At 34.3% G+C, this 20,747-nt stretch overlaps 1 long non-coding RNA gene across 4 annotated transcripts in view; it reads left to right on the top strand.

The window, feature by feature from the left end:
- LOC145666841 (uncharacterized) overlaps window positions 1-20,747 on the top strand; it is a 77,637-nt gene that overhangs the window by 31,106 nt on the left and 25,784 nt on the right. For all 4 annotated transcript variants that reach the window (XR_014127827.1, XR_014127828.1, XR_014127830.1 and 1 more), the window contains exon 2: window positions 14,948-15,209. This is a non-coding gene — a long non-coding RNA (uncharacterized LOC145666841). The remainder of the gene's footprint in view (window positions 1-14,947; window positions 15,210-20,747) is intronic.

Raw genomic sequence — 20,747 nt, 5'->3', positions numbered from 1 at the left:
CAAGAAGAACGTGACTGTCAGACGCTTTTCTTCTTGTTGTATGTGACGGCTACAAAGTTGACAAATTGGACACCGAGTGGTCCTCGTCCCAGATGATGCAAAGAAGTTCTTGTCCCTTCATTAAATACATTATTCTTTCGCTCCCCTCCCTAAAACCTCATTCTCTCCATTAATGCCTCATTCACCAGGAGAGCATGCGTAATGAGGAACGTCGTGGTGGGTCGCCGCCTCATCTGGTTAAGGGATCTTTACTCCACGTTACGCATCGTAAGGAGAGCTAATAACGTGAAATTCCGCATCAAGAAACCATTCGTCGTTTCGTCAACGCAAGGTTGCCAGGAAATCAAATAAAAATCACTAACTACAAATATCATCAAGTACATCTGTCATGGCGCCAGTAGTTAACGTGTTGCAAGCATACAAAACGTACATTATTGCTCTACATACAAATTAAGCAAATCTTATTACATTATAGATAAGAATAGAAAAAAAAAGAGAGGGTGAAACATAAATTTTTAGGAAATGTGAAAGAGAGCACGAAAAAGATACTGTAGAAATATGAGACATGGATCGTTCAGAAGACATGAAAAGAGCTTCAATCTTAAATACGAAATATGTATAAAATAGGGATGGCCAATTCCGGAATTTGTACTTCCCGGAATCCGGGAACTAAAATCGGAAAAATCTTGGAATTCGGAAAAATCCAGAATTTTTCCGAAATCCGAAATTTTTCCAAATCCGGAAAGTGAAATTTCCGATACCAGAAAATACATTTTCCGGAATCCAGATTCTGGAAAATTTTGGGCATCCCTAGTCCAAAAATGACTAGAAGTAGGCTTAAATCCTTTGTGCACTGAGGGCCGCATATACCAATCAATAGAGTTCATTTAACTGAATAAAATTAAGAAGATGAGTATAGACTGTCATGCGTAGTTTTTGAGAACTTCGAGGAAAAGCGAGATGTTTTTGTAACCCTGAAAAATCTTTCCTGAACGATAACCATGTCCTCTATTAGGATCACCATCATCACCTGCCGGTTATGACACCAGTAAGATGACAATTCATGATATTGTTAATTGAACATAAGTAGCCCAAAATTATGGTTGACTATACAGTAAAACTTCAATTTTTGTGTGTGACTATAATATTGTCCAACGAAAGCACACATATTAATCTGTAGATCAAAATGCGAGATTTGAGGGTAAATTTTAACGCGTAGTTTTCAAGAAAATGGAGAAAAAGTAATTTTAATGGGTCTCAAAAAGTATGAAACAATAATAATTGAAATTTGTATTCTGCTGGAACAAATATTTTTACTGGATAAGTAAAATAAATATCTTCTTAAGAGAGAGATTGTGTATATTGTAGTTTGTCTTCTATTAACAATAACACATATACGTACTTAGAGCTCCTAGATTTTCGAACTATGAAACCGGGACTCTACGAAAATTTATACTAAAATCCGAGCCACTCTATGAAAATTTATAGTATAGATTTTGAGTTTAGCGTCCATTCCAGAAGCAAGGCTATATGAGACGTGGACCTATAACTTAACGTGAGATCTGAACTACATGCGCTCTCGCTGAAAATCGAACCCGGATCTCCTACGTCAAAGGCGCGTGCGCTAGCCGCCTAGCCACGTCAGACTTCATTATAGTATAGACTAGTCATGGTTATGTACTTGCCTTTTGCTGCAATATGAGAATTAATTTATAGGTCAACACTCACCAAAAGTGACTGAACTGACAGAGTAGATTATAGCATTTAAAAATAGTTGAGTGGGTCCGCGTTGACTTACTGTTAGAGCGTTCGCTTCTAGTGTGTGTGGTCCCTGGTTCGATCCCAGCTCGCACCAACTGATTTTATATTAGACAAACACGATGTTCGTGTGTTCTTTCGGGATTGTCCCATTTCCTCTTATTTTTTATTCCATTATTTCAGTCATTATCATCGTCATCATCATCATCATCACTGTCTCTTTTATGATCGGTGCATAATCATGAAACGTCAAGTTAAACATTTCTTTTCATTTCATTCAAGCAGTTGAGTATTGATTACTAATAAGAGATTTTTTTATATACAGTATATATAATATTGCACGAATGATACTAATTTAATTTGGAGAAAAAATGGATATTTATTTATTGAACAAATTCCCAGGTAGAGTATAATTTTGCCATTTTACACAGGGAAATCTTAACAAGAAGGAAAAAAGAAAGAAAAATATCAACAACAATAACACCAATAATATCAACAAAAAGTGCAAAAGTAATATTATTTGGCCAACATGCGTTTAAATTATCTGTCAAACACTGGGTAACTCGAAAAAATGTCCATATCAGTTGTTAGATGATTGTAGTAGTTCGAAATTCTGTGGAAAAGGGACCGCTGTATCATTGCCAACCTGGAGGGGGCAAGATGGAATAAGTGGGTACAGAACTACGCTAAATGCCACTTTTCGTAGCTTCAGTCATAACTAAGTGGGGTCATTGTTAACCCTATCTTTGCTCTTTCACAGTTTGGGCAAAATTGAGTGTGTTGCTTCAGCATGTCCATTGATCCATTAACTTAAAATGCTAATACTAAAAATAGATACTAAATGGATTAACCTTTTGACACACTGTCACCATGTGACAATAAGATTAAAGAATTTGTTCCGAAATTATAGTTTTATCTGTTAAGATCGGATGAACTAACAATAAATTCACTTACGTAATAACTAGCTGTATTCGCGAAGTTGAAGCGTATGTCAAATATATCCGCGAATTCTTGCCTAATTTTGGACTTGTGCGTGGCTAATCTGTCTAAAACAATTTGCCGCTATACTCCAAACATTTATATCAGTGGTTCTCAAACTTTCCGATAACGCGGACTCCCTGTTCATTCGGAAAGTAATCTGCAGATCCCCTTGCAATGCTATCTGAAATTTCACATGGTATTAAAAGTGTGCTAATTAGAATTACCACTGACAAGGTAAAGATTAAGAAAAATAACGCAATATGTAATTTACTCTAAACATACATGATTGTTTCCTAGTGAACGAAATTTCAATTGAAAATACAGTAACTTCCAAGACTAAAAATTAATGTTCATATATATATATATATATATATATATATATATATATATATATATATATATATATAGGAAATTCTCTTGACAAACAATGTTCTTAAATGTAGGGTCACTAATGTGAGCAATAAAATTCTTTGTGTTTTTGCATAATTGCATTAAAATCTGAAATAAGCTTTATCACCATCAATCTTAGCTCCGATTCCACATTAAGACGATTTCGCTTTAAGGTTTTAACACTGCAAAAAGCAGAAAAGATCTGCTCAAATAAGTAAGTGGTAGGAAAAGGCATCAAATGTTGTAATGCCTTTTTAGGCAACTCTTCATACTCATAGCCCACAAGCAACCAAAAGCTACAAAGTTCATTTTCTTTGAAAACGGTTTACCATGAAGTATCTCAGCATACTTTTAATAGCTGTCCTTGTTCTGTGTTAGATGATGTGTATGATGGAAATATTTCTGTATGCAATGGTATTCTGCCAGTTCATCTTTTGTCCACTTGACAAGATGTTAGATTGTCTATTATTATATATTATTTATATATTATTGAGAATATATATATATTAATGCGACAGTCATACAGTTACATATATATCGACAATATTATTCGTATTTTCAACTGAGAAATTTGAAAAATAAGATAGTGATAAGAATTACGGACATATTACAAGTACTTTCAACTGAAAAATATGGGTATTAGGCAAGAATTCTGGACGTAATACTTCAAACTGAGTATTATAAGAATTAGAGTGTTAAGAATTTTGGACATAATACTTTTAACTGAGGAATAGAATGGTAACATTTTTGCACGTGAAAAATATGAAAAGAGTAGTGGAAAGAATTTTATATTTATTAATAGTTTCAACTGATAAATATGAGAATTAGGGTGTGTAGAATTAAGGACATATTACTTTCAACTGAGGAATACAAGAAACTACGTAGTACAAGCTTTGGAAAAATTACTTCCAGCTTGAAAATATGACATGATGATATTTTGTCATAAGGTGCACCTGTTTGCTTACCTTAAAGTGGCACTGGTACTTTACTGACAACCATTCGTTAAAGAGCGTGCACTCTTTATCTATATTTGAAACAAAGTGTGGAGTTTTCACATCTGGAGTCTAAGTGGAGTTCATCAAGACCACACCAAGCTTAAATTAACCATACTGCAAAATGTATGGAGTCCTTCTAGACGTAAAGAGTTGTAAACCACATTTAATGTGGCGTTATTTTGTGTTCATCTTTCGAACGAACTCAGATAAATATTTTTTTCCTCGGAGAAGTATTTGTTTCTTCCTGTCCTTCTGTCTATAACTCACATCTCAACAAGAAATATAAAGGATTGAAGAATGAATACTAAACATGTAGAAGTTCTCTGAAATAATGATAATTTCTCGACTGAAATATTGATCGTTTTATATTTAAGACTCATTTATCAAAGACTTATTTATATAAGAAAGAAACCAGAGATGACCATTATAAATGTAGGCTGACAGGTGAGGACTGAGGCTCACTACCCTTAAACAGGCTTGCGGTATTTCAGACTCGCAATCGATCGCGTTCTGGCTTACTGTCTTCAATTGAGATTCGCACTTGCTACCACATTAGGCTTGCATTCACCAAGGGCTTCTACTTTCTAGCTTGAACATCCCTAATAAGGAAGAATGAACGAGTCGAACCCTCCAAGACCTGAAAGCTTCTATGAGACTTTACTGTTTACTAAGAAATGGCAGCTTATAAAATAATTAGTTAAAAAAGAAAAGTCAGCCTGTTCCTCCCATCTAACAAAAAATGAAACTACTAATGCAACATTTCTTTGTAAATAAAGCAAACAGAAAACTGTTTTTCAACCAAGGAAATTCCACAATGTTTGTATCTATTCCTACTTCCGCATGTAGCCCCAACGATTTTACATCCTGTTCCGCTCCAACGCCCGTCTCATCCCTCTCACTGGTGACGGCACAGAACAAACTGAATCGTAATCTTAGAACAATACAAAGAGAAGCTTATAGGTTTCTACGTTAACAATGGAAACGGAATGTGTTTTCCCCCTCCAACGCCCTTGTTATATAATGCTTCAATCAAAATCCTACCAAGCAGTGGCTTTTCCAAAACATAATTAGACAGAATGTTAACGAGCAGGCTTTGTTTGTTCACAGAATATTACCAGAAAAATAATAATAGTAATGCTTACACACAAAACACGAACAAAAAACAGGGGAAAACATCAATGCGATTTTAACTGATTTCTGTGTGTAAGATCCTTGTTATATTGTTATTAGCTTGGTTTTCCAACGATGGATGTCATTAAAATTTTCATTGTATTTTTTTTTTTTTTTTGTTCAGCGTTTATTATTATGTTTTGTTCTTTTATTGTTAGTAGTATTCTATTAGTATATATATTTTTCATTTTTTACAATTTTATTGGTTCTGCATGTTATGACGTTGTTTTTATTTAGTCCCTCTCTGCGCATTGATGACAAAATTTATTTCTAAGTGCGCAGAAATTACATTGGACCTGATTTCTAAGGTGTAACTTTTTGCTTCGTAAACAAGTTTTCCGTTATTTAGTTATCTAAAAAAAAAAAAAAAAAAAGTAATCTTAAAAGGGGTTACGGAATATTGGTAAAATGTATATTTCACTTTTCGAATGTTAACAGATTTCACAAATTGATTTACACAATCGTACAAAGTTATTACTCTGTTCTTGTAATAGACTGAATTTTATTGAACAGTTAACTTTCATACTTTGTAACAAAGAGATCGCGGCTTTGAATTTCGAAGGGGGCGTAATTCTAACTGAGTACTTCTTTCAATCCCACGCCTTAATTCTGTAATATTCTATCTTTTAGTTTTAAGTGCTATCGTATTGTGTTATGAGATCACTGAGATGGTTATTAACCTCAGTGTTTCGCTTTCTTAGCCACTAGCATATCTGAAATTTTGGATTTGAGTAAAAGGTTCCATAGACAACGATAATGATTATTGCTAGTGCTAGTGTTTTACACTGAAATACAAATTGCTGGGCAAAGCAAAGTTTATTGTAAAATAATACATGTACGACAGTTTCGCCAACTAACTGAACTGAATAAATGTGTGGCGAAACTGTCACACATTTATTGTTATTTTATAATAAACGTTGCTTTGCTCATCACTTTCTATTTTAGTGTAAGTTATTCAACATAGCAAAGCTAGTATGAATCAGTTAGTTAAATGATTATTATTGTTTGCTAAAACTCAACAATAGTTTAGAAAAAAATAATTTATCAACTATTATTTATTACTAAAACCCACAATGCTTTGGATAAAATTATTAATTGTTATTATTTATTACAGTTATTATCTCTAATTTATAAACTTATTAACTGTTATGTATATTATAAACTGTTATATTATTTATTAAAATTAAACAATATTTCCGGAGAGAATTTTAATTTATCAAATGCTATTGTTCATCAGGATTGAATAATACTTTGGAGCGAACTTCAATTGTTCCATTTTTATTGTTTATTAAAACTCAATGATACTTCGGACAACTGTTATTGTTTATAACATTTAATAAGAATTTTAATTTATCAATGGTTATTTTTTCATTAAAACTCAACAATACCTGATACAATGCTGATATAATACAGTTAGAAAGGCAGTCAATTTAAAAACTAGAAATATAGTTTATTTGAAATCTGTGGACTTGTTTTAAAGATGAGTTTATGAATTAATAGCGTTATTTTGATTTTAAAGTACTGTGAATCAATTCATTAAATTTGAACAAAATATTGTGTATTAATGACTAAATATTGAAGAAAATGTACATTAATTGAAAAATTTATTAAAAAATATTGTTCAACAATTGTTTAATTTTGAAAACAACATTGTTCATCAATTGTTAAACTTTCATGAACATATTGTGTATATTTATGGCTTAATTTTGGGTCAAAAAAACTATACATCAATTAAATTAATTTTGAACATAATATTGTTCATGAAATGGTTCATTTAAAAGAAAATATTATGCCTTAATTGTTTATTTTTTTTAAAAAAAATATTGTATGTCATTGAATTGATTTTGAAGAAAATATTAGGTTATGCTTAAATTGGTAAATTTGAATAAAATGTATTGTATCATTGATTTAATTTTTAAGATCATATGCGGTAATTGGTAAATTTTGAAGACAATACTGTTCATCAAATAATTAATTTTGAAGAAAAAATGTTCAATTGTTCAATTTTGAAAAAAAAATGTTGTTCATTGTTTGCCTAATTTGCAAAATATTTGGAAAATATATTAATGAATTGGTTAATTTTCAAGAAAATATTGCTCTTTAATTGGCTAATATTTTCCTAAATTGATTAATTTTTAATAAAATAATATTCAATAATAAGTTTTGTTAAAAGTATTAGTCATCAATTGGTTAAATTTGAAGAAAATGTTGTTCATAAACTGCTTAGTTTTGAAGGAAATATTGTATGTCAACGATTTAATTTTGAAAAATAAAATGTTATGAATCAATGAGTTAATTTGAAATAAAAATTGTGCAATAGAGGGATAATTTTGAAATAAAAGATATTGCGCTTCAGTAGATTAAATAGGTGTCTACTGTATGCAATCCTGATGGACACGTTAGACATTTATTTTCTAATGAGCTGCGTGTCTTTTGTTCCTTATTGAGCTTCTTGCTCGTGGCTTTTGCCCTCAATATTTTTTTAATTGTGGCTATCCCCTCAAAGTCATGAATCAGAGTATAAAGCAGAAGAATCATTTGATTTCATCTAAATCTGGGACATATGAACAAAACGAAAGAAAAAAAATCGGAAAAGTTTTTGATATTGTTATAATCGAAAATATAGTGTAAATATCATATTTTAGATAAACAGCTATATACATTTAGGTATTATAGTTAAGGTGAGAGGAAAATAACACTTTTTATTACACCTTTTGGCTGGCTATACACCTAAGAGTAATTTATTCCCTATTGTTTGGGATTTATAGCATCCATACCTGTTTTGTTAATTCCATTTAAATGTGAGCATTTTTAAAAAGTACAATAACTTCTAATTTGCAATTTAGTTCCAAATATCTAAAGTCGGATCATACTGCTAGCCAGTATATTAAAACACACACACGTATAGTTTGTGTCGAGTATGAAAAGAAATATTTGAATTCTAGATTTCTATTCGTGTTTCGTTCTTAAGTGAGTGCAGAAATTTAGTATTTTTTTTACTACTATTTTAAATTATTTCTTTACAGGTTACTATTCTTTTCTTTTTATTTTTTTTTTTGAGGGGAGGGGAGATAATTGCTTATACATGATAAGTGCCTCTATTGGTGTTCTACATAATTTTAATTCATGCAAAACTTGTGCACATTCCGAGCTAGATATGACACACACACACACACACACACACATCTCTAAATTTGCTCATAACACCACACAATTATGACAGAAATTATTTTATGTCAGGTTGTTCACTCTGGCAATTTCCTCAAATTTGGCTAACTTCATAATTCCAAATTACAAGTATATCATTACTTTACTAGGAAACAACGGATAATATTATATTTCAACTTTAAGTAGCCATTGGCAATTAGTTATATGGAAGCTAATAAGAAAAGATGCAAAAATAAACTAAATATGAGCTAACTCGTATGACAATGTGCTTAATCCTCAACTTTTTAAACAGGCTTTTCAAATTCCTTTTCCTTCTCAGGCCTACGTATAGTGTGAGAATGAATTGAGTTTCGTATTGACTTTTTGTATTCCATTATTGGTAATCTATTATTGAATACGATCATACAATTCCTGAATATTACATTTTTTTTTATTGGTTTTCCCACGATTATACACCGAGGCTAAGGGAGGCAATGATGATTATAACAAACGAAACGGTGGAATGAAAAATGTAGGAGGGAACAGGAGAACCCACCCACCTCCATGGTGTTCGTCTATCACAAAGCCCACTTGGCGCGAGCTGGGATCGAACTCACACACCAGTTTGTGAACAACTATTTATTACTCTAGAACGAAAATATATTACGCATTAATTAAAAAACGGTACTTGAAAGTAGACTAGATAGACTCTATGACCAATTCTCAGTATTACCACTTTCAAAATTATATTTACAGAAGGGTTTAAGTACAAAACCTCGCGGCCAGAACCTCGCGGACCAAAACCCCGCCTGGTCTAAACCTCGACGCCCAAAACGTCGCGGGACAAAATCTCGCGGGGCCAAAACCTCGCGGGACAAAATCTCGCCTGGCCAAAACCTCGCCGCCGAAAACGTCGCGGGCCAAAATCTCGCGGGGCCAAAACCTCGCCACCCAAAATCTCGCGGGCCAAAACCTCGCCTTGCCAAAACCTCGCCTTGCCAAAACCTCGTCTTCCAAAACCTCGCGACCCAAAATATTGCCAGGGGGCGCGGTGACTCAGTGGTAGAGCGTTCACCTCCGGTGCTTGGGGTCCCTGGTTCGATCCCAGCTCGCGCCGTGTGGACTTTGTGGTGGACAAACACCGTGCTCGTGGGTTTTCTCGGGGTTCTCCCGTTTCCTCCCACTTTCTTCATTCCACCATTTCACTCATTTCTCATTATCACCGTCTCCTTTAGCCTAACCGGCATAACCGTGGGACGTTAAACTTAAAGATTTCATTTTTTCATTTTTCTAAAATATCGCCATACCCAAAATCTCGCCTGATCAAAACCTCGTTGTAATGATCTCGCGACACAGAATTTCGCCTGGTCTAAATTAAGCGAGACGTAGTGTCGCCTGGGAAGAAATGTCGTCAGGATAAAACCTCTTCACGACGATTTCTTCAATGTAGAATGTTCTATACATTACTATATGTATATATTTAGTAATAACACATAATTACATTAAAATAATGACAAGAAAAATTCTAATGCATGCTTTGGAAATCTATATATATATAAATTAAATGACTATGTTTGTTACATTATACCTCTTGAGCCATCGTACCGATCTCAATCAAATTTTCAACATAGATGAGGTTCGAGCCTAGGATGTCTTTTATAATTTCACTTACAACAAAAGAGAGGGGAGTTGGATATATATATATATATATATATATATATATATGTATGTATATATACAGAGCCGTAGCTAGAGATTTCGGCGACCGGGGCGAAGTAGAATTCGGCGGCCCTACTCTCACCACACCAAGCTCTTCCTTTTTTTCTTTTTACTTATAAGAAAAGCAGCAGATATTGTTATACTACACTAAATTTTTATTAAGCGAGATTTTGACCCACGAGGTTTTGTCGGCGAGGTTTTGGCCACGCGATGTTTTGGGTGGCAAGGTTTCGGCCGCGAGATTTTGTCCGTATCCCTGCAGAAGGTATTAATACATGTTAAAAAGAATAGAAACAAATGGGAAGTAATAAAACATACGTATATAACCAGAAATGTGACAAACAAAAATTTAAAAATTAAAGCAACGAGTAAATCTATAACTCAATACCAAACATATTACAGAGCTCCGAAGATCTATAATGAACTCCCACTCCGAATCAAAGATAAAAGTAATTTCAAAACATATAAAAAGTTAATTTTACAGTGGTTAAAAGAATTAAAAAGTGTTTTTAAAAACTATTGTTAGCTAAAAGTAAGAATTATAAACTTCATATGTTACAAACAAATAAATAAAACACGAGAATCAGGCTCACACACAAGCATTTGCTTATGTAAGCCATTTCTATCTTTTTTATTCTTTGCGTAAAAAATACAATAAATTCGCAATATAGAAATAAGTGCATTGAATTAAGTTACCCGACATCGGAAGATAGACATGACTTCTGGAAGTCCGAAGTCCTGTCATCTCTGAATACCGGGTACGTTAAACTCTACTAATAAAGGGAATCTAGGAAGTCCGATTTTCTTTACAGAAGTAATAGCACTTGCAAGTAGATAATTTATTTGTTAATTTTTGTAGCAGTTATTTTTCTTATTCCATTAATATTTTGTATATTGTTATTTTATAATATAATATGTTAGTGTATTTTTATGTATATTCTTTAATATATTGGATGCACCCAATATATTAATTTTCTTCTTTCTTTAAATAAATAAATTATAAATATTGTGTACTGAATAGTTGAAGTAAGATGTAGTGACGGTTTTTAACTCTCTTCCAAATGAAAATAAATAATAATAAAAAAGCAGAATACACACCTATTGTGCACGAGGTTCTTGCTTCGATCCTAGGTCTCCTCACTTTTCATTTTTTTTATTTATTTTTTATTATTTTTGCATATGTAATTGAATTATGCAAATGTTAATTTTTTTGAAAAAGGAAATGGTCCTCCACTACAAATAGAAAAGAACTTTGTGTATCCAAAAATGTCTAAAAAGTATGAATAAGTGTTATATGTGCTTGTTCAAAGAGTGTCGGCAATGTGTAAAACGTTTCCCTATGTTCAAAAGTCGTTTCTATACATTCGACACATCAGAAGTTTAGGTAGATTTTGAACCTCTTCTGATACGTGTTAACCACTGTTCAAAAGTAATTTCTGAAAAGTATCAAAGACATATTAAAATATTGTACTATTTTCCTAGTGTGCTTCACACTAATTCTGCATTAATAGTAAGCACTTTTATTTTTTAAATATAATTTCCTACGTATGTAGACTATAATTAATTATAACTTTATGCCTCTTTCCTATCGATAGCAGAAGTCAGGCGATATTTTCGAATCACAATATTTTCTGGTGAAATTCTGGCGGCTTTGATCGAGAATCTGACTGACATTTGACTGAATTCGTTGGCAATAATGTTCATAGGTCACTTGCCGCAATTGTAATCATCCTCTTCTCCCTATTTTTCCTTTACCACTCCCATAGTTTGAATCTTTCTATTCTGATCAAAGGCTAATCGGACAGTATGTGGTGAGGCGGTAGGTATTGCAAAAGGAAGTAACATACTTATTCTGAAAAATAAGTTGCTATGAAACCGTCTGTGGATAGTTGACTCAGATTCGTAGTTGATATTTTAACTTAGATAGTGATTGTGTAATGGTAACCTTAAGTTTAGAAAACAATATCTGTACTCAGGTACTCATGTAATAGAAAGTTTTTTGTCAAGGTCACGAGTTGTAGAGATCTTTAAGAGTGTAGGTGTAAGGCTTATATCCATAATTTATGAATAAAAGAAGCAAGCATGTAATAAATGGTGTAGGTTTATTAGAAGTATTGTTACCCTTACGCAATATTATATAGAATCCGCATCCATCCTGTCTGTTCTAATGACTAAGAGAGTTTTTCGTATTTACGGAAAGATGGAAAGAATCATAGAGTCGATTTAGATGTCAACACCTTCCACTTGTGTCTCGTCCGTCTTTAGTAATGGCAACGTTTCTTTCCTGAATGGAACAATATTATACACCGATCATTTGACAAGTCTCTTTTTGTTATTGTTCTTTTTTCTAAATATCTTGTCTTCATTATTTCTATGCTTTCTTGTATTACTCATTCACATTTTCAGATCTCTACTAATAATACTACCTACTTACTCAAAACTACTCACTTCTTCTATATATTTTCTTTCCTATTTTTCACATTTTCTTTCCTCAGTTTGGTTCCTGTCACTAATGTTTTTGTCTTACCCCAGCTTTTCTTCCAAGTTTCCAACTTCCTCTTCATTTTCATTTCACAATCCGCTAGGAAAGCTGTTAACTGCGAATTGCATCCAATCGCTTCTCTATGTAGTATCTTCTTAATTATACTTCCTCTAAACAGAAATTGCACGATATTAATATAAAAGTAGTAGACTTTTCGAACTCCACTTTCATTTACACTTTTTCTCTGTTATTTCCCATCACCCTACCCGTGATTCTTACCAGTTGATTCTAATAAAAAAATGTTTTTGACTCTTTCACTCCAGCTCCAACTTTTTTAAACACTCCCCATTAAGATATCTCAGTTTTTTCGGTCAAAATCATATCTAAATCAATTCATACTCTATGTGCACTTCCTTTCATTTTCTAACAAGCCAGTAGATCTATATTGTCTTCTGTTCAATATTCTCAGTAAAATTTACTCCAGATATGAAATTAGACTAATTGTTCTGTACTTTTCACTTCATTTTCTACTTCTTTCCAACAAAATCATCATGATATGTAAAAAGAATTTAAAAAAATGGATATTCTGCAGTTTATTTCACAGCATATGTAACATGGCTATTTCATCCTTTCTTTACTCATATTCTAAATTAATTGGTAAATACATAAAATACTAATATCTTCCCCAGTTGCTTTCTTATTTCTCATGTACCAAAATTCTTGTTCGAATTTATTTCTCAATGTCGTGAACTTCGTCTTATATTTCGTTTCCCTATCTTTGAACTCTTCAACATCTAACTTCGCTTTATCTTATTTTTCTCTTTTCTGAATCTCTCAACTGAATATCAGTTTCGTCCACTGTGAGACGTGACCTAGCAAACTGCAATATGCGCAAGTGCTCGCATGTGCTCTCTTAGCGTAATTTTATGCTTCAAACGCCATTAGTAATATTCGGTAGAATGGAACGATTGATAGTATATTAACCGAGATCTTTAAAAAAGTCAATCTCTTTTTGAAAGAAACAGACATAAAGGCTATTTTGTGGGACTTAGAATAAGGAGTTAAGAAAAAGACTCATAAAATGTTTCGTGTGGAGTAGTGTACTGTATGGGGCAGAAACACGGATATTACGCAAAATTGATGAAAAACGACTGGAAACTTTCGCAATGTAGGTATAGAGAAAAATGGAGAGAATTAGCTGGGTCAAGTGGTTGGGGAGAAAAGAATAATTTTAGATATTGTTGAGAAGAGGAAGAAAGTCTGGTTGGGACATTCACTAGGAAGAAATTGTGTCATGAGAGACGTTCTAGAGGATATGGTGGCAGAAAGAAATGGGAGGAGATAAGCAGGCTACAATTCATGGATGATATTAAAAGAGAAAATTCGTGTGTGAAGACGGAGAGGTTAGCTGATGACCGGGGAGCATTGAGGCTTCTCAGCTGCGGCAAATGACCTTCCAATAAATGTTGAATATCTATGATGATATAATGCTTTAAAATGTCAAGGGTCTGTCATCGAGAATCGAACCCAGAACTCCAAGCACAAAAGTCGCACGCGCTAGCCGCTAGAGCAGTAAGCAGGGCTACAACAGGGATGCACGAAATGCAAAAATGTATCAGAAAGTAAAAAACATAATTGCATGTGATAATAAATCTGTAAATTTATTCGTTGCAGGAGCAATACTGTATATCAGTGATACGCAAATGGTGGCCCGCCAGTAAAAATAAATAATGTATGATTTGTTCCTTTTTTTTAAACTCCAGACGATAAAAGGAAGTGTACAGCTGGCCATCATAATGTACCTGAATCTAGACTTGACTTTCAACTAAAAATACAGCATTGACCCTGAATCCGACCCCATCCCCCCCCCCCCCTGGATTCGAACAACTTGGAATACGAACGAAAAATTTGAGCAAATTTTGTCTTGGAATACGAACTCTGCTTTGGAATCCAAAAGACCAGCACGTGTTTTGTTTAGTTCCTTGTTTGAAACTGGAGTGAAAGTATCTCGCGTAATTTTTACTCCTAATTTTATGCTTTTATGACTGTTTGGTGTTATTTTCTTGAATAGTGTATACGCCATGGTTCTAAAAAAAATTCAAATATTGTTATTATTTATTAATAGTTATCCTTAAAATCCAGCGCATTTACTATTAAAAATCATTCGAGTTTGTGAAACCCAGAAATAAATTACTCACGTTTCGAGGAAATTTGTCTTGGAGCTAGATCAGGGTTCTAGAACAGATTTAGCTCATATTTCAAGGTATTTTCTTATCTTTCTTTTTCATCTTTCTTTCTTTTTAAGGAAAAATGTAGATTTCATCGTAGTTTCTTTCAAACAATCGAAGCTCTGGCCCAAATTAGCCTAGACAGACGAAATAAGAAGGAGGAGACTCGTATTCAGAAAATGTATGACTTCCACATATTCAGCAAATGTTGGTCTCAGCGGGGAGAAGAGGAAGAGGGAAGAAGAAAAGTGGAAGATGGCCCCCAAGTTTGATTTTCATGTTGCTGTGGCCCGCAGTGCGTTAGGAGTTGGTCATCACTGCTGTACACAATCAGATAAGGTATGAGAAAGTAGTAGAATTAATATACTGAGGTAAATTAACTGCCATTAACACATACGCATACGTTCATATAAGTAACATCAACAATCCGAAAATAGAACAAATTGTAATGTGGTCCTTCAATAGTTCTAGTTAAAGAGTAAGCTGTATCACCTGTTCCAGTAAGATGACAGAAACCATAGGGATTATGACTTCGAAATGGTAGAGACAGGAAAAGGAATGAGAAACAAATATTATACCTAGGTATACTGTAGATAATAGAAATTTTGGCTGAGAAAAGAAATGGTGTGAATAAAATGACTATTTTTCTAGGTAACTGTCAAGCGATGTGTGGTTAGGTTCATCAGCTCATTGAACATTAGTGTTACCCTTCAGAGAAGAAATATTTCATCTCGATAACGAGATGAGATTCAGAATAAGAAGTACATTTTCAAATTCGAGCTGAAATTAGAAATTTCACGAAATTTACTTTATATCTGTAAGAGCTCAGAAGTTTAGTCATTGTCTTTGCATTTCATACGAATATGAAAACAGAAAAAATGCCTTGTTTCAATCAGTTACCAGTGGTCCTGTGCTTCTATGTTCGTTTGGGTATAAACACTAATTAAGGAACCTGAGTGACATGTACCTTTTATTAACTTATATTAATATTCAACAGGTAATATTGTAGAGCATAGCATTTGAATTTGCCAAAAGTACTTCCAAAAATCAAGTACATAAATTTACGAAAAGACATTTTGAATAATTCTTCGAGAAATCGAGATGAGTCTACAAAATTTACAAGACAAGATAAGAATACTTTATCTCTGGTCTCGTGGACAACACGAGTGAATACAGCCCTATGGTTCATTGTATAGATAACAACATTTATAAAGAAAACCTACTACTTACAGCTTGGTTCCCCTTAAACGGTTCTCGTAGGTCCATGGTTAGGTTACTGGTACTCACTTTAAAAGAAAGCATATACGTACTAATTTGTTCTGCCGTCCCTCCTCATGTCTATGTCAGTGCCGTCCTTTCTCATGTCTATGTCAGGTCCGCCTCTATAGATCTAATGATAACACGAAACAATTTCAATTGATGTTCACTTTGCATTACAAGAGTCACTGAAGTGTTCTTGAGAGACTGGCTCCTGGAAAGAATTAGTAAGAATGTATAAGACGGAGTAAAATGTAACTATTCCAGAAAAAAATGTATGTTTGACACGTCTAGACTTGTGCGATTCAGTCAAGGTTAAACATTTTTAGTTACTGAATGCTTGAGGTAATACAATGATTTAAAACTCTTCGAACTCTGAGTTTAAAATATAATAACGAAACCATTTCTGAGTATTGCTGTTTGTAAAATTTGTGATGGACCTTGAAAAATGTTTGCTATCAATAGACATTAGTGCCAAATGAAAGCTCATACGCTAGAGCTGACAAAAAGTCAAGACTCAGGAAAGTCAGTGCGTGTTTAATCTTGTGCAAGAACAAATCTTTCAGCACCGGTTCCTTGGTATTCTTATACCATGGAAAGCAACAGTGTATGTGTTACTAAACTGATTTTGAGAGAAAACGATTGTAGCGTAGCTCAATTTCTGGGCAACGAATTGTGGTGCGAGTTATTTTGTTTTTTCGGCACAATTGTAAATTCGCATATGTGTATTGACATTGTAATTAAATTTATGGCCATGCTTGGTAACGATGAACGGTGTTGTTGGACTCAATAGAATGAAGCAAGGAGAAATACATAAAGCGCGAAGATCCCCCGCTTAATTCTTCCAAAATCGACTGATATCGAAAAATTTGTAAACTTTTGCTCATCTGACTTGTGTCCACCAGTTTTTATTCATGGAGTTATCTGAACAGATGTTTCAAGATCTAGTAAAACATAATCATAACCGCAAGATATATATCCCAGGGAATATGAAGAAGTTGGCCACAAATATGTGTCGCAAGGCCAATTTATGATTTGAAGTGATGGAGATTACTTTCAATATTTTATAAAAGTAATGTAACGTTTTTGTAGTTAACATCTACTGTATTAGAAGAGTACTGTATGTAATACACAGTATTTCGTGCATAACTACCTTCTCTAAATAAATTTTAATAAATTGAATTCAGAATACCCCCATGACTTGTGTCAAGTGGGAAGAATTGTGTGCTATAGTGAAATTTAGAACTATGTCGGTGGTAGTTCACTACCAGAGGAGCCACCCCTACCAAATTGGTCTAAATGGTGGTCAGACGAAGAGTGTTCTGGGAGAAGGCAGCAGTTCTGCAGTAGCCAAGTTGGCGGAAATCATAGTGATTGGTACGACAACTTAGACATTAGTCCCAGGCATGATCAGAGTGACTTTAACGGGTGGGATACTGCGGGGTGGAAAGCAACGAGGAACCACTACTTTATTTTTTTAACTAGTTTGCTGACAACAGGAAAACGACATGTGTAAAATGGTCTTTCGCAGGTCAAAATATGGTTCCAGAGTTAAAATATTCCCCCATTCGGATCTGAGGAAACGTACAAGTAGGTGAAATTTGTAAAACTTCGTAGGAAACAAGAGGTATAACGATGCCAGTACATAATAAGAATGGGAAGATAGTCATCGAGAGAAGTAAAGTTTCAGGAAGATGGAAATAATATGTTGAGGACTCACTGGCGCATATCCCGGGTGATATGAAGGGGACATGTCCCCTCCAATCTTGGAATTGGGGGGAGTGTCCCACCAATAATTCGGTTTGAAATATTTTGTTGGGGGGAGGAATGTGACAATTTGTGTTCAATTGCCACAAAGGAAAGTGAGATCAAATTGATGTCCCTCCGAAACAAGCCTCAAATCTGCCCGCTTCCCAACGTTGAAGACAACTGTGCTCCCCTGATCCTCCAAAGCATTGTTCTTCAACTTCATAAATATTTTGAACAACGTTTTTAAAAAAATAAAGAAAGAAAGATTATGGGAACGGTCTTACTCCCCCCCCCCCCTAATGTTGAAGACAGATTTGTGCCGCTGTTAGGACATATATGAGAATAGGGATAGTCCATAGTATGTGCGTAAATAATTGTTGTTTTATATTTTGCACTATGGACACGCGTGCATCAAAGTGTGTGTGTGCGCGATTGTGCTTGTGTGTCGGTGTTTTCCCTCCCCCACTTGTAATCGGTCTTTTGTCATCCTTGGAATCGGTGTTTTGCCCCTGCTTGGAATCGGTAATTTTTTCCCTCTGGTTTAAACGTAGTAAATAATCAAAGTATAAACAAAAAGATTATATTATCTTTAATGTCAGACATGCTTCCTTAGTTAATAGTATTTATGAATTTCTTCTCACTTATTAGAAAACGAAAACATATAGCCTGTAATTGCGTAATGGAACATATTACTGCTATACTGCTAATATTCATATTACAGAGGGAAGTGTATTTATTTCTATAATATCACTAACTCATAAGATAAATACAGCCAAAGGTATCATCTATATCAATCAATAAATCTCATTAAGCTAAACAAAATTGAGTGTTAATACTCATGCGTAGTTTATGAGAAATTAAAATAGGATTTGTCTTTTGTAAACCAAAAACCACGCCACCTTTTAAGATGAAACCGATATTGAATTGTACACTATATATACACAGAATGTCCCAAAAGTAATGGTAAAAAATGAAACCACAGATTCCTGGCACCAAAACAAGAAAAAAAGTTTATGTGACCTATAGTCCGGAAGTGGACAAGGGCGGAGTTAGACAGCTTTGAATTTGGGGGGAAAAGAACTTCACACCTGCCAGCGGAATAATGATAGGAGTTAGGAAGGAGGTTCATAAATACATAAAGATCATCTTGAATTGACATGTTAAACGCATGTTACATAACTGCAGCAGAGATTCCTACATACGTCATTTAGGGATTCACCGAATGTCTGTACGGCAAGGGTATTGAAACGGTGCAATAAAGATGGAAACCATGCAGAAAAAAGTTGTTATCCGTGGCACGATGGCATGCACATGTACAATGGGAGTCAAAGCAAAAACTACTTGACATGGTTGCATTGGGTTCCCGTGTCTATGCAACGTGCTAATCGTGAGTTTTGAATGCATTCCATCACTCCCAGTGTGTTCCGTAAGTGTTCACTCGCATCCTCAATACGATTTTGTAGGTCGGTAAGTTCCTTTTCCTAAGTGTGAATTTCTTCCCCCCCCCCATTCAAAGATATATAGCTCCGCCCCTGTCCACTTCCGGACTATAAGTCATATAAACTTTTTTTTTTACTTGTTTCGGTGCCAGGAATTTTTGTTCTTTTTTTACCATTACTTTTGGGACACCCTATATATATATATATATATATATATATATATATATATATATATATATATATATAGATAGATAGATAGATAGATAGATAGATAGATAGATAGATAGATATACAGGGTGGTAGGTAACTCCACCGACAAACTTTGGGAGGTGATTCCTTAAGTGAAATGAAAGAAAAATGTTCTAATAAACATGGGACGAAAAACGTCTACTTTCAGAGTTATGAATCGCCGAAAATTCGAAAATTCACGTTTCGAAACGCTCTGCCTTAGAAACTACAGGACTGATCCCAAGCGGTTTAGGGAAGTACAAAGGAACTAGTATGCGAACTATCTAAATATCCATGTTTTACCATCCTCCGTTATCGGCGAAAAGAACTGTAAAAAGGAAATTGAGATATAGGAATACTTCTTTAAGTACTAATAACGCGTTCGTTTCGCCGATAACGGAGGATGGTAAAACATGGATATTTAGATAGTTCGCATACTAGTTCCTGTGTAATTCCTTAAACCGCTTGTTATAGGTCCTATAGTTTCTAAGGCAGGGCATTTCGAAACATGCTTTTTCGAATTTTCGGCGGTTTATAACTCTGAAATGAGACGTTTTTTGACCTATGTTTATAAGAACTTTTTTTCTTTCATTTCATATAAGGAATCATTTCCCCAAGTTTAGCAGTGGAGTTACCTACCACCCTGTATATATATATATTGAGTGATTCAATATACCAGGCCTATATCGCAGCTAATACTGCACGTAGAGCTGTCAAACAAACAATTGAACTACCAAATCGTATGTGTACAATACAATAAAAATAGTAGCGACACCAGTGGCGTATCGTGAATATCTCCAACGGGGATCATGTGCAAAATTTGACATGGGAACAGGGGTTTGTTTGTGCCTCCATTGAAACAAGCGCACAATGGGAGAAGCGTCGAGAGGAAACACCCTCGCACCATCTGACTTTCACCTAGTGATACGACTGTGTTTCTGCCAACGAGGAAGAAATATGCCAATTTGTTTCCTCTCGACGTTTCTCCCATTGTGCGCTTGTTTCAATGGAGACACAACCAACCCCTCACCCCTGTTTCCACGTCAAATTTTGCACATGACCCCCGTTGGAGATATTCACGATACGCCACTGGTGTCACTACTATTTTTATTGCATTCTACACATACGATTTGGTAGTTCAATTGTTTGTTTGACGGCTTCTATGTGCATTATTAGCTGAGATAAAGGCCTGCTACGGGTAGTC

Source organism: Thermobia domestica, chromosome 12, assembly GCF_964235325.1.
Source record: "Thermobia domestica chromosome 12, izTheDome1.hap1.1, whole genome shotgun sequence".
NCBI lineage: Eukaryota > Metazoa > Arthropoda > Insecta > Zygentoma > Lepismatidae > Thermobia > Thermobia domestica.
The sequence above is the reverse complement of the archived record's forward strand: the minus strand, read 5'-3'. Positions and strand labels throughout refer to the sequence as shown.